The sequence below is a fragment of the Lampetra planeri genome, chromosome 54 (genome assembly GCF_965212315.1).
Source record: "Lampetra planeri chromosome 54, kcLamPlan1.2.h2, whole genome shotgun sequence".
NCBI classification, from domain to species: domain Eukaryota; kingdom Metazoa; phylum Chordata; class Hyperoartia; order Petromyzontiformes; family Petromyzontidae; genus Lampetra; species Lampetra planeri.
Window position 1 is genome coordinate 2,266,806 of NC_136160.1, and position 21,415 is coordinate 2,288,220.

General features: G+C 49.9%; 1 protein-coding gene across 1 annotated transcript in view; it reads right to left on the reverse strand.

Moving 5' to 3' along the window:
* Window positions 1–3,656: 3,656 nt before the first annotated feature.
* LOC144735273 (transcription factor MafB-like) overlaps window positions 3,657–21,415 on the reverse strand; it is a 64,179-nt gene continuing 46,420 nt past the window's right edge. Inside the window, exon 3 of the transcript XR_013588599.1 lies at window positions 3,657–5,958. The gene's annotated coding sequence lies outside the window, so the exon portion shown is untranslated. The remainder of the gene's footprint in view (window positions 5,959–21,415) is intronic.

The following is a 21,415-nucleotide window of genomic DNA, read 5'->3' on the forward strand; positions in this document are numbered from 1 at the left end:
TTTATTTTGATGATTTTAAAAACATATGGTTAAGCCATATTTTTAAAATCTAAATTGTCTTATAGCTGTTATTGTTTGGCTTGCATCACACTGGGATTATTGCACACAGTGTTGTAATACGTTTTTTTTTGGAAGATTTGCTGGTTTATCCAGGATGTTTCTGTTGCGCGTCGTCGCTTTAAGATGTTTCTCCTAGCCACCGTGATGATGATGATGCGAGAGAGAGAAACATAGCAAACTCCAAATGTACAGCAGGTATCATGGTCGGAATCGAACCCACAACCTCCTTCATACCAGGCGAGGTAGTTAACATCTCCTAGCCACCGTGATGATGAGAAAGACACGAAAACTCAAAATATACAGCAGATGTCATGGTCGGAATCGAACCCACGACCTCCTGTATACCAGGCGAGGTAGTTAACATCTCCTAGCCACCGTGATGATGAGAAAGACACGAAAACTCAAAATATGCAGCAGATGTCATGGTCGGAATCGAACCCACGACCTCCTGTATACCAGGCGAGGTAGTTAACATCTCCTAGCCACCGTGATGATGAGAAAGACACGAAAACTCAAAATATACAGCAGATGTCATGGTCGGAATCGAACCCACGACCTCCTGTACACCAGGCGAGGTAGTTAACATCTCCTAGCCACCGTGATGATGAGAAAGACACGAAAACTCAAAATATACAGCAGATGTCATGGTCGGAATCGAACCCACGACCTCCTGTACACCAGGCGAGGTAGTTAACATCTCCTAGCCACCGTGATGATGATGATGAGAGAGACACGCAAACTCCAAATATACAGCAGCAGGCGTCAGGGTCGGAATCGAACCCACTACCTCCTGTATACGAGGCGAGGTAATTAACATCTCCTAGCCACCGTGATGATGATGATGAGAGAGAGAGAGACACCGCAAACTCCAAATGTACAGCAGGTGTCAGGGTCGGAATCGAACCCACGACCTCCTGCATACCAGGCGAGGTAGTTAACATCTCCTAGCCACCGTGGAATCCCAGGCTAGAACCTGTCGATCAACACTCACAATTGGGGTTGTCCGTGTGAACTAAATGACTCGTCAACTAAACTTGACATTAACTGCACGAGGTGTTACCAAACAAAGACACGCGAACTTGGTGCAGTCATGTAGCAATAGCGGTGCAACTTTCCAAACATCACACAGTGAGCAATTACCATACACATACATGCAACCCTTTAAATGTAACTTTATTTTGAAATTAATACCTTCACGTGTTTTTTTTATACATTCCGCAATGCTCATGGTTTTTTCTTTTTTAAATCCGCGAAAAGGTTTAGTCAATGCAGATAAAATGTACTTTTATTAGATTTGTGCAGGCAATATTGTGTTGGTTAGCATGGCATGCTCATCTCTAAATACCAGGATCTGCCACGGCTATATACAACACACAACAGTACTGTTCTTGATTTAAATATTGCTTATATACAACTTGTGTATTTTTTTCAACATACCGTCTATTTAAACTTTTTATTTTCGTTTTTTTTTCTTAACAAGCAAACCCCCCCTGATTACTGCCCTTAAAAATCAATAAATATAGATGGGTATATTTTACAAGGTATACCAACTTTGTGTAAATATCGTACCATCATGCATAGATTTCGCGACGTTGTAAATTTACACGGGCAACTATTTACAAATAATCCAGTACCTCAATCTTTTACTAAAAACTCAGGACATAGTTTCGCCCAGTAACTCTCCGCTTCCGTACTCGTGCGAAGAAGCGACAATTAACGCTGCTTCCCCCCCCCCCTCGATTATCCGACACGTACGATCGCGTGCCACGAACGGCGCATGATACGAACGCAATCGTTCATGGGTTGTCACGCCAGAGTGAATGTCCACCCCGTTGTCTGTGCGCGTGCCCTTTTGCGCCTTGCCACAGCGCCCGCCCTGTGATTGCGGAAGATGCCAATAAAATGTCGGGCACAAGACGGGTCAGAGAGCAGGCACACGCAACACACACCTGCCCCAGCTGTTATTCAACGCAACTCACCACGTCGTCTTTGTAATACAGCGGCGGAAGAGGGCATGGGGGCAGTGTAAAGTGCATCTTATAATCCGGACAATTCTGGCACCAATGTACACAAAAAAAGATGAAGATCCCCCGTGTAGCCTCGATACACTGTAGGGGCAAGTGCTGTTGGCGAGCACCTATGAAGGCCGGCACGGCACGCGAGGGGATAGGTGGCCAACACCGCATCCGGCCGTCTTTGTCTCCCCAGCGGCGATGTTTACTACACACCGCACCGGGTACTCATTTGAGGCCGAGTCGACCCAGGGGAGGCCCCGTTACCGGTTCAGATAATCGTCACCGGTGTTGGCCGTGAGCGGTAATCGAACTCGCGCACGTGAATATCTCGTTCGCTGTGATCCTTGCAAGCAGTTTGGGAGGAGCCATTGCGGCATCGCTGTGAAACCAAACAGCATTGCAACGATGTTGTCACTTAAGTACTGCAATTAGAAAAACATATATAATCGGTGTAAGCGGAGATGGTTTCGTTGAAATGAAACTAACAAAAACACACGGAGGAGGCGTTGTGCGATAACAAACAACAACAATCAGACGAGCGATCATCATCATCGTCAGTCATGATCCATCCACTGCTGGATCAAAGCCATGATACATCCACTGCTGGATCAAAGCCATGATACATCCACTGCTGGATCAAAGCCTTGATCCATCCACTGCTGGATCAAAGCCATGACCCATCCACTGCTGGATCAAAGCCATGATCCATCCACTACTGGATCAAAGCCATGACCCATCCACTGCTGGATCAAAGCCATGATACATCCACTGCTGGATCAAAGCGTTGATCCATCCACTGCTGGATCAAAACCACGATCCATCCACTGCTGGATCAAAGCCTTGATCCATCCACTGCTGGATCAAAGGCTTGATCCATCCACTACTGGATCACGTCGTGAGATGCTTTCATCACAGCCACTGCTAAGGGGTGGGGGCTCTTCTCAATCATCCACCAGTGGGGGGGGGGGGGGGGGGGCAAACGCTTAAAAGCCCCCAAACATCGATGTCGTTGTGAGCGAGCCGCCATAGGCCACGTGCGTTCTGCCGTTACTGCTGCTGCTGCTGTAGCAAAAAGGGGCTGGGTCAGTTCAGTTTAGTTCATTTATTAGGTATAACCCTGTGAGCCATTCGGCTCTTGAGGAGGTAAATCAATAATAGACGTGTTTGCCGCGGGAAGAGTTATATTTCTATATTTTAAATATGACACAGATGGCGCTGTGTTAACCCTCCGGTGTTTGATTTTCGATGAGATTATTCGGCTGCTAAACATCTCCACGTGATGAGCCACGATTCGTCCAACGCTGGAGCCAGACGCGCATAGAGAGGTGGGAGTAATCACACTTTCATCCACATTTAGCAACATGCATTGAGATTATTGAGATTATACTGGTAGGAACCACCTGGTTCCACCAGCCCACAGGGGATTATTGTGTCCGTCCGTCCGTCGTGCATCCAAAAATGGAAGGGGTCGGGCTGGGTGGGGAGGGGAGGGTGGGGCTGGGTGGGGAGGGGATGAAAGGGTAGGGAGGGGCTGGGTGGGGAGGGGCTGGTCACCCCGTGGTGCCCTTATAAAACTCAACGTTTAACCTACTCACGCCGGCTTGTGCCCGCCCTCACAGTCGGCCATATTTGCGGAATACACCACGCCGCCGTTGACCCTGGCCATTGACCGAGCAACCCAACGTTCCTACCAGCTCCCTCCGCAGGAATGTGTTTTTGCTATCGTTTGTGGCCAGGTCTCTTCTGAAAAATAAGTTAATACCTCGGCGGGGTTTTACCTGGTAAAATAAAATTAGTTTAGTTGTATATGTCTATGTGGATTTCCCATAAATATTTCCCATAAATATGCTAAATTCCTCTTGATATGCAAATTATTTTGTCAAGGCGCTCTTCCCCTTCCATCCCAGCTTAAATAGTCGCTCCAAGCCTGGGGTGTGTCATTCAGACTCTGTCTTCTCGACAGACCTGTTCTTCACCTGAGGATGGCTTCTTGCGTTGTGGCCGAAACGTCGTGAGAATTATTTTATTATGTTTTATTTTCATTATTTTATTATTTCCATTCTACGTGACTTTACCGAAAGAACCAAGAAGATCTATGTGGTCTGTTTACCTTTCTTATTCTTTGCACTCCTATCGCGTTTGTGTAACTGTTTGCTGTAACGTTCTGACCAGCCTCCTACAGGACATCTGTGAAAAAGAGCTTCACAGCTCATCGGATTCCTCCTCCGGTATAAATAAACATTCTGACTCTGATTATTCCATTTCTCATAGTCGTTCATCATCGTCAGCCGTGGTCAATCCACCGCTGGATGAACGCCTCCCCAATTTCCCCCCACTGCTTGTCATGATTCTATAATGTACCACGGTACCTTATCAGTGATGGGAGCATATTTGTGTCTCGCTTAATGCTTTGCAACAAATGCATCGGTCATGTCTGTCGGTCCGTCTGGAACATGGGGCTGATGGCGGGGAGAGGTCACAATAACTCTTGTAACGATGATCGATTATCAACTTGAATGTTGTCTCTGTCGCAACGCCACTCACAAACCCATCGACACGTGCACAAAACGACGAAGTATTCATATTCTTGGCGTTTTTCGGTAAAGTCACGTAGGTAATTTTTTTTTTGCTAAAATTGATAAAAGTAAAATAATTTTACTTTGATCAATTTTAGTTTTAATAAAGTAAAATAATTTTACTTTTATCAATTTTAGTTTTAAAATTTTACCTACGTGACTTTACCGAAAAAACCCAAGAAGATGAATCCTTGCAGTCACGAAAGCTTCAAATCTAGAATTAAAACGACCAAGATCCTCTTCGACGACGTCATCACGCGCCATGCACGCGCCTCGCCCGTGCGACGTCATCTCGCGGCGCGTCACCGCGTGCACCGAGTGACGTCATGTCGTTCTCTTTTTTTTTGTTTATTTGCGACTCACAAGGTGACGTCAATGCCGGCGATTCAGTACTGCTCTGGACTTAGAGAGGTCAAACGCATGTTGGAGGGCGATGCAGATGAGAGTGTCGTGCGTATGCATGGTTTTTCTTCCACGTGTTTTTGTTTTCCATTTTCATCCGCGGGGTCCCTCCTCCCCCACCAACCAACCACCAACGTTTCGGGTCTTGGGCCAATTTTTCGATGCACAGCGCGACGACGAATCAAAGTACTCCTCCTGCCAATATCGTGAAATGTTCTTCGTTGAGGTTGACCAAGCGATGATTTGACGTCCATCGCAGTTCCATTTGATAGCTGATACTGTTCGATTGCATTTTCAGTGTACAAAAAAAATTAAAGAGAACTAAAAATATATATACACGAGGCGTTTACAAAAGAAAAAAAGTGTTCTGATGATTAAAAAGTTCTCAGTTTGTTCCAACGCTTATTTCTGTCGTTTAAGCGTTTTTAAAATATTTTTTTATTTTCATGCCAGTTTTAAAAACGCTGGTTTATCAGCAAAAAATCCACGAGTTGTTGTTGTCGGCTGCTGTTGTTGTTGTTGTTGTGATCCGGCGAAGGTCATCGACACCGTCCGTGGTCAAGCGGGATTCGTGGTTTTCGTGCGGCGCTGATCCCTCGCCTCTCTCGTCGCCGCAAGTCGCTTGCCGGAGTTCTCGCGGCAGCTCGCAGTCCGCTGACATCGGCGTTGTTGCCGCGACGGCCACCAGCGTCAACAGCAACAACAGCAGCAACAACAACAGCAGCAGCAACGGCGGTGACGGTTGCGACGAGGAGTAGGAGATGAACACGATTCGTTGAAAACAGAAATCTAAAGAGGGTGGCGGTACACTCCTGTGTGTGTCTCTCTCTTTCACTTGTGCTCTTGCGCAGAAAGGGAGCACAACTAAAAAATAAGACGCGTGAAGGGGTTTTCATCCGATCCATCTGGAGTCGAGGAGAGACACCACGCAGACGCGCGCGCACAGGGTTGGAGGGACACGGGGAGATGGGGGAGCAGGGGGAGAAGGGGTGGAGGGGGGGGTGGAGGAGGGTTGACGGAGAGAGACAAACGCACGCAGATTAAATGATGGAGCTGGAATTTGAGCGAAAACGTTGTAGATTTGCTCTCCAACACACCGGTTAGTGCTGTGCTCGTAACAAATTGGCCACGTTCTGTCCACGTGACAACCCTTACTAATTGACTGTGTCGGGTGGTGGCGGGTCTAACGACACAAAATTGATATTTATGCGATCTAACCCAAAACAACCTCTATTATGGATAATTATTAGCGAGGATAACTTCATTTTTGTGCAGACGTCAAGAGTTAAACAAGACCACGTGACATTAAAAACAACTATCTATATATCTACTGCACACAGTCGTCAAACATCAGCCACGGTCTATTCACTGCTGGATCAACGCCTCCCCACGAACGCCGCCGCCACCGCCGCCGCCCTCACGGTCCTGCCACTCGCCAAACTCATCTTCCACTCCGGCACGGAACCCCGATGCGATCTCATCCCCTCCATGTCACTGGTTTCAAGTTCAAGTTTCAAGTTTCACTTATTTGGTATAGCCCTGTGAGCCATTCGGCTCTTGAATCGGGTGCAACCGCAACAAACAAAAAAAACAAAAAACATGAACAAGAAAACATCTTCAAGTGACTATGTGACTATGTGCAAACAGAAAATCCAAGAAAAGACAGCAAAATATTGGCATAAAAAGCACCGTACACCAACACTGATGGTGCGGTCGGGGGGGTGGGGGAGTTTACCCCTCCCTTGCTTGTATGTATGCTGAAGTTTCTTTCGCACCGTACGTGGCCAATCGCGCCAACGCGGCTGCCCGTTTCCCCCACCGAGACCCCATCGATCGGGGCCACCGTGACCCCGTCTCGCCGTGCCGTGCGGACACTCGGTCAGCGGGGAGCGGCGGTGCAGCGGTTAGCGCGCCGCGCTACGAACTTGGCGACCCAGGTTCGATCCCCGCTCACGGCCAACACCCAGTGACGACTACCTGAATCGGTCCTGGGGCCTCCCCTAGGTCGACTCGGCCTCAAATTAGTAGCTGGTGCGGTGTGTTAACATCGCCACTAGGGAGGCAAAGGCGACCGGGCGTGGTGTTGGCCACCCACCCCCTCGTGTGCCGTGCCGGCCTTCATTAGGTGCTACTCGCTAGCAGCACTTGCCCCTACAGTCTGTTACAGGCTATACGGGGGGTCTTTGTCCTTATCCTCGTTCACTCAGTCAACGCGCGGTGTCTCCGATTGCCATTCATTTGATTTCCTCGCTACACGTGTCTCTCTCTCTCGCTGTCTCTCTCTCTCGCTGTCTCTCTCTCTCTCTCTCGCTGTCTCTTTCTCTCTCTCCCTCCCCGTGTCGTGTCTCAATCGTCTCATCTCGCTCTCCTCCTTTCAGAGCGATTTGGAGCGGCCTTGCAATCTGCCCGTGCTGCTTTCGCTCGCGAGCGCGCGCGAGTGCGGGCGTGCAGGCAATCACTCTGAAAGTTGACCAAAAACGAGCTCTCCTTTACAGCACAAAGCGAGCTCAGAGTTACTTTTAAGGGAAATTGAACTGTTCCCGTAAAAATAAAATTTTTTTATAAATAAAAAAACAAGAAGCTGCAGGGAAATTGCAAAGGAAAGGCAGGGAATGACGAGTCGAGGAGTTCTATACTTGAATTGTTCACGTCGATTTGTTATCGATTTGTCATCGATTTATCATCGATTCTTCGACTCGAACTTGATTCTTGCACTCGGGATACATGCGTCGAATTGTGCACGAGAGTGATATTATTTCTTATTCATATATATACACACACACACATACATAGGTTCAGATATATATGTGCACATATGTTTGCCCACATATTTACGAATCGGAGATAGTACGCTTTGGTGTTCATGTGATGGTTATACTGTTACTGAGTACACAGTCATATAAATGTGCATGTATATGAATACATATATTGACGCTACAGATATCATTTCACAACAGTCGCTACATCCAATGCAACAGCAAAACAAAATATGATTAAAATCCGTTCATGTTAAGCATGAGTGAGTGTATCGAGGCTGGCAATGGCAGTAGTGGTAAATTATTAAGAGGACGAACATATTAACTGAGAGGCCTTTTGGCAATCCACTGCTGGATGAAGGCTTTTCCACCCTATGGGTGTATGACCAACGGTGGAGCCAGGATTTTTAAGTAGTGGGGGCAACCCCTCCAACAATGAAAAATTATAGAGGAGTTGTTAGTGAGTAAGGAGTTGTTAGTAAGTAAGGAGTTGTTAGCAAGTAAGGAGTTGTTAGTAAGGAGTTGTTAGTGAGTAAGGAGTTGTTAGTGAGTAAGGACTTGTCCCTTGCTTTGTATTCGAGGCGTGTGCGGCGATGGCGCAGCCATCGATCGAGGGTCGAATTCTAACCGCGTCGTATGATCGGCATCGCGCTCGCTGAAGGTGTTTGCCTTCAGGGAAGTCGTGTACTGTTTACGCAACTGCGCACAATTCTGTGAGTCACTTATAACCGCTTTGCCGTTACTTATTGCCAATTATGGACTCAGACTATTGTCCTATCATCTCATAGAGGTCGCAAATGCCGATTTATTACCCAATGATCCGATCAGGCGAGGTAGTTATCATCTCCTAGCCACCGTGGCGCCCTCTCTGCCCGTGCCGATTGGGGAACAACGCGGCGTTCAGTTTGCGGTGTCATTTTTACTCGTTTCGATGTTGGCAGTCATCGTTCTTGACCCACGGTCAACGCTGCCTTGCACGCAAGACGACCGTCCTGTGCAACTTGGGACTCGATCTTGAACGCGGTTAATCCGCCCGACGGAGTGGTTGGGGGGTAATCTCGAGCTGACTCTACAGATCACAGCGCTTGAGTCCCAGGTCGCAGCAATCGGCAGCCACTGTCACCACCAATCAAACCAAACGACGAGAGAGAGAGACACGCAGTCGTCACAATTGTTCTTGAGACTGCCGGAGGAATCCGATGGGGGCCATTGAAGCTATTTTTTGTTGGGCGCAGATGTTCCACATACGGGCGGCTCAGCGACTTAGGGCGGCAAACACTTCAACAAACACGACGGGAGTGCAACGTAGAGAACATTGGTGTAAGTAAGTCACTAAATGTAATTATACTGGTAGGAACCCACTGGTTCCACCAGCCCACAGGGATGTATTGTGTCCGTCCGTCCGTCGTGCAGGGAGGGGCTGGGTGGGGAGGGGAAGGTGGGGAGGGGCTGGGTGGGGAGGATGGGGAGGGGCTGGGTGGGGCTGGATGGGGAGGAGAGGGTGGGGAGGAGCTGGGTGGGGAGGGTGGGGAGGGGCTGGGTGGGGAGGGGCTGGGTGGGGAGGGGCTGGGTGGGGAGGGTGGGAAGGGGCTGGGTGGGGAGGGTGGGGCTGGGTGGGGGGGTGGGAGGGGTGGGGCTGGGTGGTGAGGGGCTGGTCACCCCGTGGTGCCCTTATAAAACTCAACGTTTAACCTACTCACGCCGGCTTGTGCCCGCCCTCACAGTCGGGCATATTTGCGGAATACACCACGCCGCCGTTGACCCTGGCCATTGACCGAGCAACCCAACGTTCCTACCAGCTCCCTCCGCAGGAATGTGTTATGAGTCCGAATCACTTTTCTATTGCGTGTGTGCTGTGCATATATATACACACACACCGTTATCATTTACGTATACAAGTTTACACGGGCCGTGTCTTAATCCGTAGGCGTGTTGGCTTTCCACACCAAAGTCTTGTCGGGCGGACAGAAGATTTATCGGAAGACGCGAATTCCGGACTGTTTCGACGCCAAACTCCCGGGATCGCCACGCGTTTGTTTGGGTACGAAACAAAACAACAACAAAAACTCACTCGCGTCTAAAACACTTTGCTGTTAAAAATGTGGCTTTGGTGTTACCTCCAAGACGAATGGGGGGCTAAGGAGGGCGGGGGGGGGGGGGTCAAGGTACCTTCCCTCTGAGCCCCCCCCCCCACCACTCCACTCTCCCCTCTCCAGCCACTAACCACCCAAGCTGCTAAGGGATTCTATCCCCGCCTCGGCCAGCACAGTGATGAATGCTTTGCGTTCAATAAGAAATACTAAGTGCTCTGCCAGTGGAAGTGGCGCTGGGGAGAGGTAGCGGGAGATTGAAGGGCCCAGTCGTTAATGAGGGAAGGTGAGAGGCACGGGAAGATTCCTCCTCCACGCGCACATGCACACAAAGATCCCCCGTATAGCCTTAACAGACTGTAGGGGCAAGTGCTGTTAGCGAGCACCTATGAAAGCCGGAACGGTACACGAGGGGGGTGGGTGGCCAGCAACCACGCCCGACCGCCGTTGTCTCCCTAGTGGCGATGTTTACACACCGCACCAGGTACTCATTTGAGGCTGAGTCGACCTAGGGGAGGCCCGGGACCAGTTCAGATAATCGTCACCGGTGTTGGCCGTGAGCGGGAAACGAACCCGTGTCGCCGGGTTCATAGCGCAGCGCGCGAGCCGCTGCACTATCGCTCCTCACACGCACACACGCACACAGACACACACACACACGTGTGTGTGTGTGTGTACGTGGGGAGCGGTGGCGGAGCGGTTAGCGCTACGCTACGCTACGAACCCGGCGACCCGAGTTCGATTCCTGCTCACGGCCAACACCGGTGACGATTATCTGAACCGGTTCTGGGACTCCCCTAGGTCGACTCGGCCTCAAAATGAGTACCTAGTGCGATGTGTAAAAACATCTCCACTGGGGGATTCAAAGGCGGCCGGGTGTGGTGCTGGCCACCCACCCCCTCGTGTGCCGTTCCGGCCTTCATCGGTGAATACTCGCTAACAGCACTTGCCCCAACAGTCTGTCGAAGCTATACGGGGGATCTTTGTCTTTGTGTATGGGGAGCGGTGGCGGTGGGGAGCGCACTGCGCCACAAAACCCAGCCGACACAGTTCCATTCCGGTGCCACGCCTAGCAGGGATGATATCTCACGAGCAGTCCCGCTCCTAGGTAGACTCGGCTTTAAATACATTTCTGGGTGCGGCCGGGCGTGGTTCTGGCCACCCCAGGCCCACGAGTACCGTGCCAGTAGTGACCCCCATCATTCTGTGTGTGCGCTCACAGTGGACATGCACATGTCACCATTTGGGACATAGAACAAGTAAAATACGAAGACCCCCCCCTACATAGCTGTTGACGAGCAGCACCTATGAAGGCCGGCACGGCACACGAAGGGGTGTGGTGGTGAACGCCACGCCCGGCCGCCTTTGTCTCCCCCAGTGACGATGTTTACACACCGCGCACGAAGACTGGTTCAGATCACGTGAATGGAACTGCGGGTAGATAGTGCAGCGCGCTGACCACGGTACCACCGCTCCCCACACATACAACACACACACAGTCACACAACACACAACACACACACAGACTGACTCAGTCACACACACACACACACTCACTCATTCACCCAGTCACACACACACACACAGACTCACTCAGTCACACAGTCACACACACAGTCACACACACACACAGACTGACTCAGTCACACAGTCACACACACAACACACACATACTGACTAGTCACACACAACACACACACAGACTAACTCAGTCACACAACACACACACACTGACTAGCTCAGTCACACAGTCACACACACACACAGACTAACTTAGTCACACACACACACACAGACTCACTCAGTCACACAGTCACACACACACACACAGACTCACTCAGTCACACACACACAGACTAACTCAGTCACACACACACAGACTAACTCAGTCACACAGTCACACAGTCACACACACACAGACTGACTCAGTCACACAGTCACACACACACACATAGACTAACTCAGTCACACAGTCACACACAGTCACACACACTAACTCAGTCACACAGTCACACACAACACACATACAGACTAACTCAGTCACACACACACAGACTAACTCAGTCACACAGTCACACACACACAGACTAACTCATTCACACAGTCACACACACACACATACTCACTCAGTCACACACACACCACACACACAGACTAACTCATTCACACAGTCACACACACACAGACTCACTCAGTCACACACACAACACACACATACACAGACTAACTCAGTCACACAGTCACACACACACAGACTAACTCAGTCACATACACAACACACACACACACAGACTAACTCGGTCACACTGTCACACACATACCTCAGCACATACAAAGAACACACGGCAACACACACGGCGACTTTAATACACGTGAAGCATCTTGGCAAATAAGCACACGACATGCATTAACACACAGACGCAATAACACACACACACACAAAGACAAAGATCCCCCGTATAGGCTGTAACAGATTGTAGGGGCAAGTGCTGCTAGCGAGTACCTATGACGGCCGGCACGGCACACGAGGGGGTGGGTGGCCAACACCACGCCGGGCCGCCTTTGTCTCCCTAGTGGCGATGCTCACACATCGCACCAGGTACGCATTTTAGGCTGAGTCGACCTAGGGGAGGCCCAGGACCGGTTCAGATAATCGTCACCGGTGTTGGCCGTGAGCGGGAATCGAAGCCGGGTCGCCAGGTTCGTAGCGCAGCGTAGCGCTAACCACTACACTACCGCTCCCCACTAACACACACACACAATAACACACACACAATACCACAGACACAGACAATAACACACACGCGCGCCCATTAACACTCACGCATTATCACACTCTGCTGAATATAGCGCTCACAGCAAAAAAATGCCCGGGGCTGTTTGTGCAAAGCGAATTAGTTTTATACACAAAACAATTACAAAAAGTCACAATCAAAATACAAACATCTCCTCCCGTTTAGCCGGCTCGTCGGCTGACATGCAGAGCGCACACCACAACATATGCACCGTATGCGAGATACACGCCTATGCATTGATGTAGGCAAATAAATAACGCATCGCACATGTCCACGTACACACATTGTAACTCGCATACACCCGTGTGACAATCATCCCCGTGGGATCGATAAATCGAGTACCACGTTGACTGAAAGCATTCGTGGCTGTCACGTGGATGAACTGGTCCTGGCCGTGAGAATGTGGAATTGTCACCCGTGGGTCATGACCCCCTGGCTTCCCACGGAAGGGGAGGCCATGAACCGGTTTAGACATCCTCCGCTGGCCACTGATGTTAGACGTGAGCGGGAGTCGAACTCGGAGTGACCGGGTTCGCAGTGCATTGTGCAATACACTATTCCACCGCTCCAAGGACAAAGACACCCCCATGTAGCTTTTACAGAATGTACGGGAAGTGCTGTTAGCGAGCACCTATTAAGGCCGACACGGCACACGAGGGGGTGGTGTTGGTCAGTGCCACGCCCGGCCTCCCCCTCCCACCACCACCTCCACGCACACCGCACCAGAAATTCATTTACATCCGAGTCGACCTAGGGGAGGCCCAGAAGCGGTTCAGATATTCGTCAACAAAACGATTTGCCCGCTAGCCAGCGGGGGCGAAAATCGAACTCGGGTCTCCGGATTTGCGTGCGCAGCGCAGTGCGCTAACCACGGCACCACCGCTCCCCAAACGCACATGCACACAGTGTGCACTCTCCCAACGCCTGTCCATCATTCACCCCGCACTCCTCCGCACCCCCCCCCTCTCTCTCTCTGCACCGCACTCATTAAGCGAGTTGTTGTGATGATGCTGATGATGCCGCTGCGGCGACGATGGCGGTGATTAGCCACGATTATCTCGCCTCGCAGCGCACGCAACGGGGCTCGCGCTAATGACGGCGTTTACAGCCGCCGCCTTCTAATTGACGGACATCTCTGGAAATAAACCGCGGCGGGTCCATCGTGTCAGAGCGACAATCAACGCGGCCGCGATGTGTGTGTCGAGGCGTCTGTGCGTAGGTGCGGTGGCGGTGTGCAGTGCTTCGCGATCAGCACTTGCCCCGACAGTCTGCAGGCTATACGGTGGAGCTTTGTCTTTGCGTAGTGGTTGACCACCCACCCACCCACCCTCTTGTGTGCCGTGCCGGCCTTCGTAGGTGCGACTCGCTGACAGCACTTGCCCCAATAGTCTGTTAGCAGGCTATACGGGGGAGCTTTGTCTTTGCGTGGTGGTTGACCACCCACCCACCCTCTCGTGTGCCGTTCCGGCCTTCATAGGTGCGACTCGCTAACAGCACTTGCCCCAATAGTCTGTTAGCAGGCTATACGGGGGAGCTTTGTGTAGGGGTCTGCAGAGAGCGCACTATGAAACCTGGCGACTCGAGTTCGATTCCCGCTCGCGGCCATCAACACCGGTGACGATGATCAGAACTGGTCCTGGGCGTCCCCTAGGTCGACTCAGCCCTAAATGACTATCGAGTGCCGTGTGTAGACATCGCCACTCGGGAGACACGTCCATACTAATGAAGTGAAGGACAATATCATTAACATGAACCAAAACTACAAACTAAAACCAATGACCTTTCATGGTTGACCTTACTAAGTAGAAACACCACGCCCTCTTATAACATCCTTTTTTTACTGGTAGGAACCTCCTGGTTACACCAGCCCACAGGGGTGGGGAGGGGCTGGGTGGGGAGGGTGGGGTTGGGTTGGGGGTGGGAGGGGTAGGGCTGGGTGGGGAGTGGCTGGTCACCCCGTGGTGCCCTTATAAAACTCAACGTTTAACCTACTCACGCCGGCTTGTGCCCGCCCTCACAGTCGGGCATATTTGACGAAATATACCACGCCGCCGTTGACCCTGGCCATTGACCGAGCAACCCAACGTGCCTACCAGCTCCCTCCACAGGAATGTGTTTGCGTTCGAAAAGTCAGATTCAAATGCTAAATCTTGACTTAAAGCTTTCGTGATTGCAGGAATTCATATTATTGGGTCTTTCGGTAAAGTCACGTAGATAGGTTAAAACAAAAGGTTGTTATTTTTTGCTTTTTTCTTTGAACCCATCTACGTGACTTTACCGAAAGACCCACGAATATAAGATTCAAATGCTGTTTCAGTAAAAAAAAAACACACAAATGAGCGTACGGATATTCACGACGCGAAACGATACAGCGTCAGATTTGTCTCTGACTCTCTCGCTCTCTCTACATAATAAATAGCTCAAATAAAAGTGCCGTCAAACACGCAGGAGGCTTTCGCGAACAATTGTATTCACATTAAAGGTTTTTTACACGCTTTTTATTTAACCCACTCTGTCTGTTGAATCCTCAACTCTGTCTGTTGTCGTATCCTCAAATATTGCAACTCAATTTTCACCCACTTCCCAATGTTGTATCGACTGCAAACTTGCTATACTTACGTCATATATTTTAAAGCAATCTTTTGTATATTTTATATTTCAGCTTGGGTCTTATTGTCCACGCTCATCCCGGCGCTCTGATCATTGTTGTGAGCGTCGCTCCTCTGCCCTCCGTCGTTGCTGCTTGAGGGCGACTGCCTCAAACTGCTCAGTAGCAGCGGCTTCCTTCACGAGCCTGCTCCACTCCATAGAAGCCGATCTTGGCACCGCTGGTACCAGTCATCGGCAAGTCCACTCAGCTCCATATCCTCCCGTAACCACATCAGTCCATCTCTTCTCCAGCCAATATCGTGCCTATTTAGCCCCCTCTGTGCGGCCAATCAGAAGCTGATTGGGCATGCGGTGGCTTGGCATGCGGGCTATATGACCCAGCCAACGCAGCATTGCTTGCCGGAGGAGCTCTCTGATGGGAATGTGTCCAGATCTTTCAAGCCACTTGGGAGCTGCGGCTCCAGAAGTCCACGGGTTTGCGATTCCCTTTGCCGTGTTTGGGAGCAGTCTGAAACGGACAGGTTTCTGAAATCCCCTCCACACCACCGCTGTCAGTCAGCCAGCCAGCGGTCTTCAATGTAACAACTTCCTGATTATTAATCTAGTATAAAATGACAATAACCCCCCCCCCCTCAAATCGTTGCACCTGATGAGTTGATGAGTTAATGATGACGTCACCCTGCTGCTGCTCTATTTAAGACTGGGAGCCAGAGCAGAGCCTCACCATTCTGGCGAATTGCCCGATGATGCTGGATGCAATTACCAGCGAAACGTCGTACTCAAATTGTAAATGTTGTGGTTTCACGCTTCAACACACCGGTAGGCTAAATCAGTGAACTGTTTGTCTTTTGTCAACGTGACACTTTTTTTTACTGATTGGCCGTGTCGGGTGGTGGAGGGTTACGACACATTTATAAATAACGCGATCTAAACCCAAAAACGTTGATTATGAATAATATTGGTCGCGAAAGCCTACGTGTTAAACTGGTCTTCAATGGGTAGACAGTTTTTTTTAGGTTTTCAGTTTCATGTATTAGGTAAAGCCCTGTCCACAAAGTTAGTCCTCATTGACCGGCAGATTGCGTGCTGCGTACAGTTGTGGGTGTTTCCCACCTGTTCCGTGACATCTTGGCCAGCGTTCAAGGGTCGGCCAAATACCCTCTCGGGCAGCGGTTCTTAACCCGGGCTGCTCGCCCTTCCCTGCGTGTGCCAAATGCCCTTTCTGGGGGTAGCTGAGACATGGGCAGATGTTTTTCGAAGGTAAATCGTCGAAAGCACGTATTAAGCACGGACACGTAAGGTACAACTAACCTTGTTTCATCAAACCTCTATGTTAATTTGGAGCTTTCGTGACTGCAGGAATGACTCTTTGGTTCTTTCGGTAAAGTGACGTATAAAGAGAAAATAATAAATTAAATACTAGCATACGACGTTTCGATTGCAACACAAGCAATCATCATCAGGTATAAATGAAATAGAAACACAAATCTAGTATACTTAGAAATGTAATACAACAGAGAGTCGGATAACATAACAGTGAACACCCTACCTGGTTGATTACGTTCTTCCTGAGAATGCTAAATTTGAGAGAGAGATAAAACACAGAACCAGAGACATAGACAGACATATAAGCAGACAGATATCACAGAGATACATAGAGAGAGACACGTACATAGGCACACAGAGAAACCACGCCTCTGTGTCGAGGCCTTAAATAGAGAGAGTGGGCGGAGAGAGAGGGAGGGGTTAGAGAAATTAGCATGTCAATGAGTGGCACGGTGAGTGGCACGGTGCAAAAGCTTGAAAAAACTAGTATTTAATTTATTAGTTTATCTTTATACGTGACTTTACCGAAAGAACCAAAGAGTAAACCTCTATGTATTTATAAACGTAATTTTTGTTTACGATTTAGAAGCAAAGTGGTGCAAGGCTGCAGTAAAGGTGAAGAGTCCACTGATCTCGAACAGTGGTTCTCAACATTTTGTTGGCTACTGTCATTTATTTTAATTATTAAATATTTATTATTTATTTTTTATCTACGTGACTTTACCCAACCTTGTTCAACTATGTTTCAACAGAGTGACCGCCCCCACCCCCTTACCTGACCCAACATGGTTCTGAGAAGTAAATGAAATGAATAACGAACATGGATATATTATTGAACCAATTGCCCACTTTGTGAGGTTATCCTAACTTCGTAACTGCAAGCGAATAAAAATAAATGCAACGGACGCTCCTGCACGCGTGATGTATTTAGAACCGTCTTTTACATCGTTCTAGGATACCATATTGATCAACATTTTTTATCGTAATTATTTCATCTTGGCAGATCCACGCGCGATTATTCACCGATGACTATGATATAAATTCACGCTTTTATAATTTACCCCACGTACCCCCTGGGACATTGCCACGTACCCCCTGGAACATTGCCACGTACCCCCGGGGGGTCCGTGTACCACCCCCTTGAGCTCCCTCTCTAGCGGAGGCCCTTCCAGGCAAGCAGGCAGGCGGGCAGGCAAGCAATTGCAGGGCTGCACCTTTCCCTGTTTGAGCAGAGAGACCGTGGGTCATCAATGACCGTGCCAACACCCCCCCCCCCCTCCAGACTTCATTTGGCCCAAATCTCCCATAAACGGTTCGAACGGCTGTCATGCCATTGGGACCGCTGATTCGGAACGTTGCTGTCAAGGGCAGGCAGGGCTTTTGGCGAGAAAAAAGCGTTGCCGGCAAAAACTTTTTTTAAAAAAATGTGTGGAGCCTCGGGGTCGTCTTAATGGAACTCGGAGGTAGATCTGCGATATCTGCTTCCACGGGAAGTCGTCTGACACGAAGGGGATGATGTCGTCTCGTGGGGGGGGGGGGGGCAATGGGGGAGGGAGGTGGGGGGTGGTTGGGGGTAAGGGGCAATATTTATGGAAGCCGTTCTGCCACCAGTATCATGATCATGCAAAAAAAAGGCTTCTATGGGCAGGAAGGAGCGTTCCAGACGGCCACGGAAGCGCATCTGAATGCGGTGACCGCCGTTTTTGTTCGATGGCTCAGCCAAAAGTTTCCGCTCGAAGATCAACGGAGTTTGCGCGGTGGTTTGTACTCCTGGACGAGATCACGCAGGCTCGAAGAGGGGATTTAGGATGTTAAAACACCACACGGACACCTATTATCCATAATAAAGGGTTTTTTTGGGTGAGATTTCGTAAATATAAATGCGTCGTTAAACCCAGCTATGGCTGCAGGGTTTTGGTAGTACATGTTGTTTATGCCATTTATTGTGAAAATTCTGTCACAGTTCCTATGGTCACTGTTTCATTGGTTTCATGGCTTTGTTTTGGTGATTTCGAAAAGTGTATTGGTTTAGCCATGTTTGTTTGTTGTAGTACAGAGTTAGACTGATGGCCTTAATCTAAGTTGCATTGTGGTTGTTGTTGTTTGACTTGCATCCCACTGGGATTTTTGCACACAGCGTTGGTGTACGGTGTTTTTTTTCTGCAATATTTTGCTGTCTTTTCTTGGATGTTCTGTTAGCACTCAGTCACATATTCACTTTAAGATGTATTTTTGTTCATGTTTTTATTTTTTGTTTGTTGCGGTTGCACCCGATTCAAGAGCCTAATAAATAAACTTGAACTACTGCAGTGAACCCACAACTTTTGCGATTCGGGTCCTGTAACGTTTCGCTGGTGATTACAATCAACAATATTCTGGGTTTACTCTCCCAACACACTGGTTAGTGCTGTACTAGTAACTAATTGGCCACGCTTTAGTTCGCGTGACAAACCTTACTCATCGGCCGTGCAGGCTTCGTGGCGGGTTTCACGTCACATTTATACTTACGCGACCCTGACCCCCCCCCCCCAAAAAAACCCTTCTATTTTGGGTGATTTTTGTCGCGAAAGCCTGCGACTACGACCGCTACGCGTTCAACGGGAAACACATCGCACGGCGTCAACCCCGCGTTGACCACACACGCGAGTCAGACGAGCGAGCGAGTGTGCTCCGAGGCTGGTGCGCGTGCCGCTGAGACCGGGAAGAGACGGGAGAAGGGAGAGAGAGCGCTGAAGAGTGCGACCGGATGGGCGATGCTGGAGGGGGGGCCCTCCATGCCGGGCTGAAGGGGGGGGGGGGGGGGCTGGACGCCCAGATAAAGCGCTCGCGGTCAGCGGTGCTGCAAGGGTTCATTTTATATTTAAAAAAAATCCCAAGTAAATGAAGCGAGCGACGTATCAAAGAAGGGAACGATAAAAAAAAAATCAACAACTCAACAAAGATTAGGACGTGAACACAAAATTGCATTTTCTGGTTCCTCTTTTTTCTACTTCTGCGAAGGACCTGTTTATTCCGGCTGTGGTTTTGTTTTTTGTGTGGGTCAGTGTGGTGGTGGTGGTGGGGGGTCAGGGTGGTGGTGGGGGCGGCGGGGGGGGGGGGTGTTCGCGTTGTGTTCGCGGTTGGGGTTTGGGTCGCCGGGCCTGGCACGGTTCCCGGATGCCCGAAACCGTTTGCGAGTTGCCAAGAGGGTGGCGTGTAGGAACGGTCCGACAACCACTTCCCTTCGCAGAAATGTTCTCGCTCCCCTGCTAAACACCATCCACTCGCTGGTCAACTTCACAGTCAACCCACGCCGTCTTAACAACCCTCCGTGGACTCACCCCTTCCTCCCTCTCCTCTCTCATGTCAGTCCACACTCCTCCACGCACTCTCCTACCTCTCCCCTCCCATCTCACTCTACTCCCCTCCACGCACTCTCCTACTTCTCCCCTCCCATCTCACTCTACTCCCCTCCACGCACTCTCCTACTTCTCCCCTCCCATCTCACTCTACTCCCCTCCACGCACTCTCCTTCCTCTCCCCACTCATCTCATTCTACTCCCCTCCACGCACTCTCCTGCCTCTCATCTCACTCTACTCCCCTCCACGCACTCACCTACCTCTCCCCTCCCATCTCACTCTACTCCCCTCCACGCACTCTCCTACTTCTCCCCTCCCATCTCACTCTACTCCCCTCCACGCACTCTCCTTCCTCTCCCCACTCATCTCATTCTACTCCCCTCCACGCACTCTCCTGCCTCTCATCTCACTCTACTCCCCTCCACGCACTCACCTACCTCTCCCCTCCCATCTCACTCTACTCCCCTCTACGCACTCTCCTACCTCTCATCTCCCTCCCCTCCATGCACTCTCCCACCTCTCCCCTCTCATCTCACTTCACTACCCTCTACACACTCCTCTACCTCTCTCTACTCCCCTCCATGCACTCTCCCACCTCTCCCCTCTCATCTCGCTCTACTCCCCTCCATACACTCTCTGCCCCAGAACCAAGGTCTCTCCTTCTCCTCTGTTGCTCCTGTAGCCTGAAACTTCCATTTGCTCCCCAACACTCCGGTGCGCTGAAGTAGTAACGAATTGGCGCGTTTCGTCTACGTTACAAACCTCACTAATTGACTGCGTTGGGTGGTGACGGGTTTAACGACGCATTTATATCAACGCGATCTAACCCAACAAAACACACTTTATTCTGGACAATATTGATTGTACGACTACCACTACGACGCTTTAAACTGCCGTCTCTCACGTCGACCGAGAGCTGCCGATGATGCCACCGTTCGCCACCTTTTGTCTTTTCGTAATCTGGAAAAAACTTAAATTATTCATGAAAAAAATAAGCAAGCGAGGTGGCTGGGGAGGCACGGAGGCCGTAGCGGGGTGGGCTGGCACCGCTGAGACCCTGGGCACAAGTCCAGGTCACCGGTGGACTTGGCAACAACAAAAAAAACCCATCCCATTAAGTTTGTTCCTGCACTTAAATTAGCACAATTCCAGATCTGAGATAAAAAAAAATATTGCTTTGGCTGGTCATGATATGGACATTTAATCTCAGGCGCAGTCAGTGGCCAAAAACGCGGTCCCATTTTGGTATGTGCACCAGAGGTCACCACGGTGAAGGCTTCTCTCAGAGGTAGTTCTCTGATATTCGCTTCCACGGGCCTATCTCTAGCATCGGGGGTCGCAACCGCAAGAGATCCGGACGGATTATGCGTCTCGTGACGACGCTGATGAAAAAAAATCACAATCTGGACAAAAATTGTGGAAATGACGTTTAAAAAGATACAATAA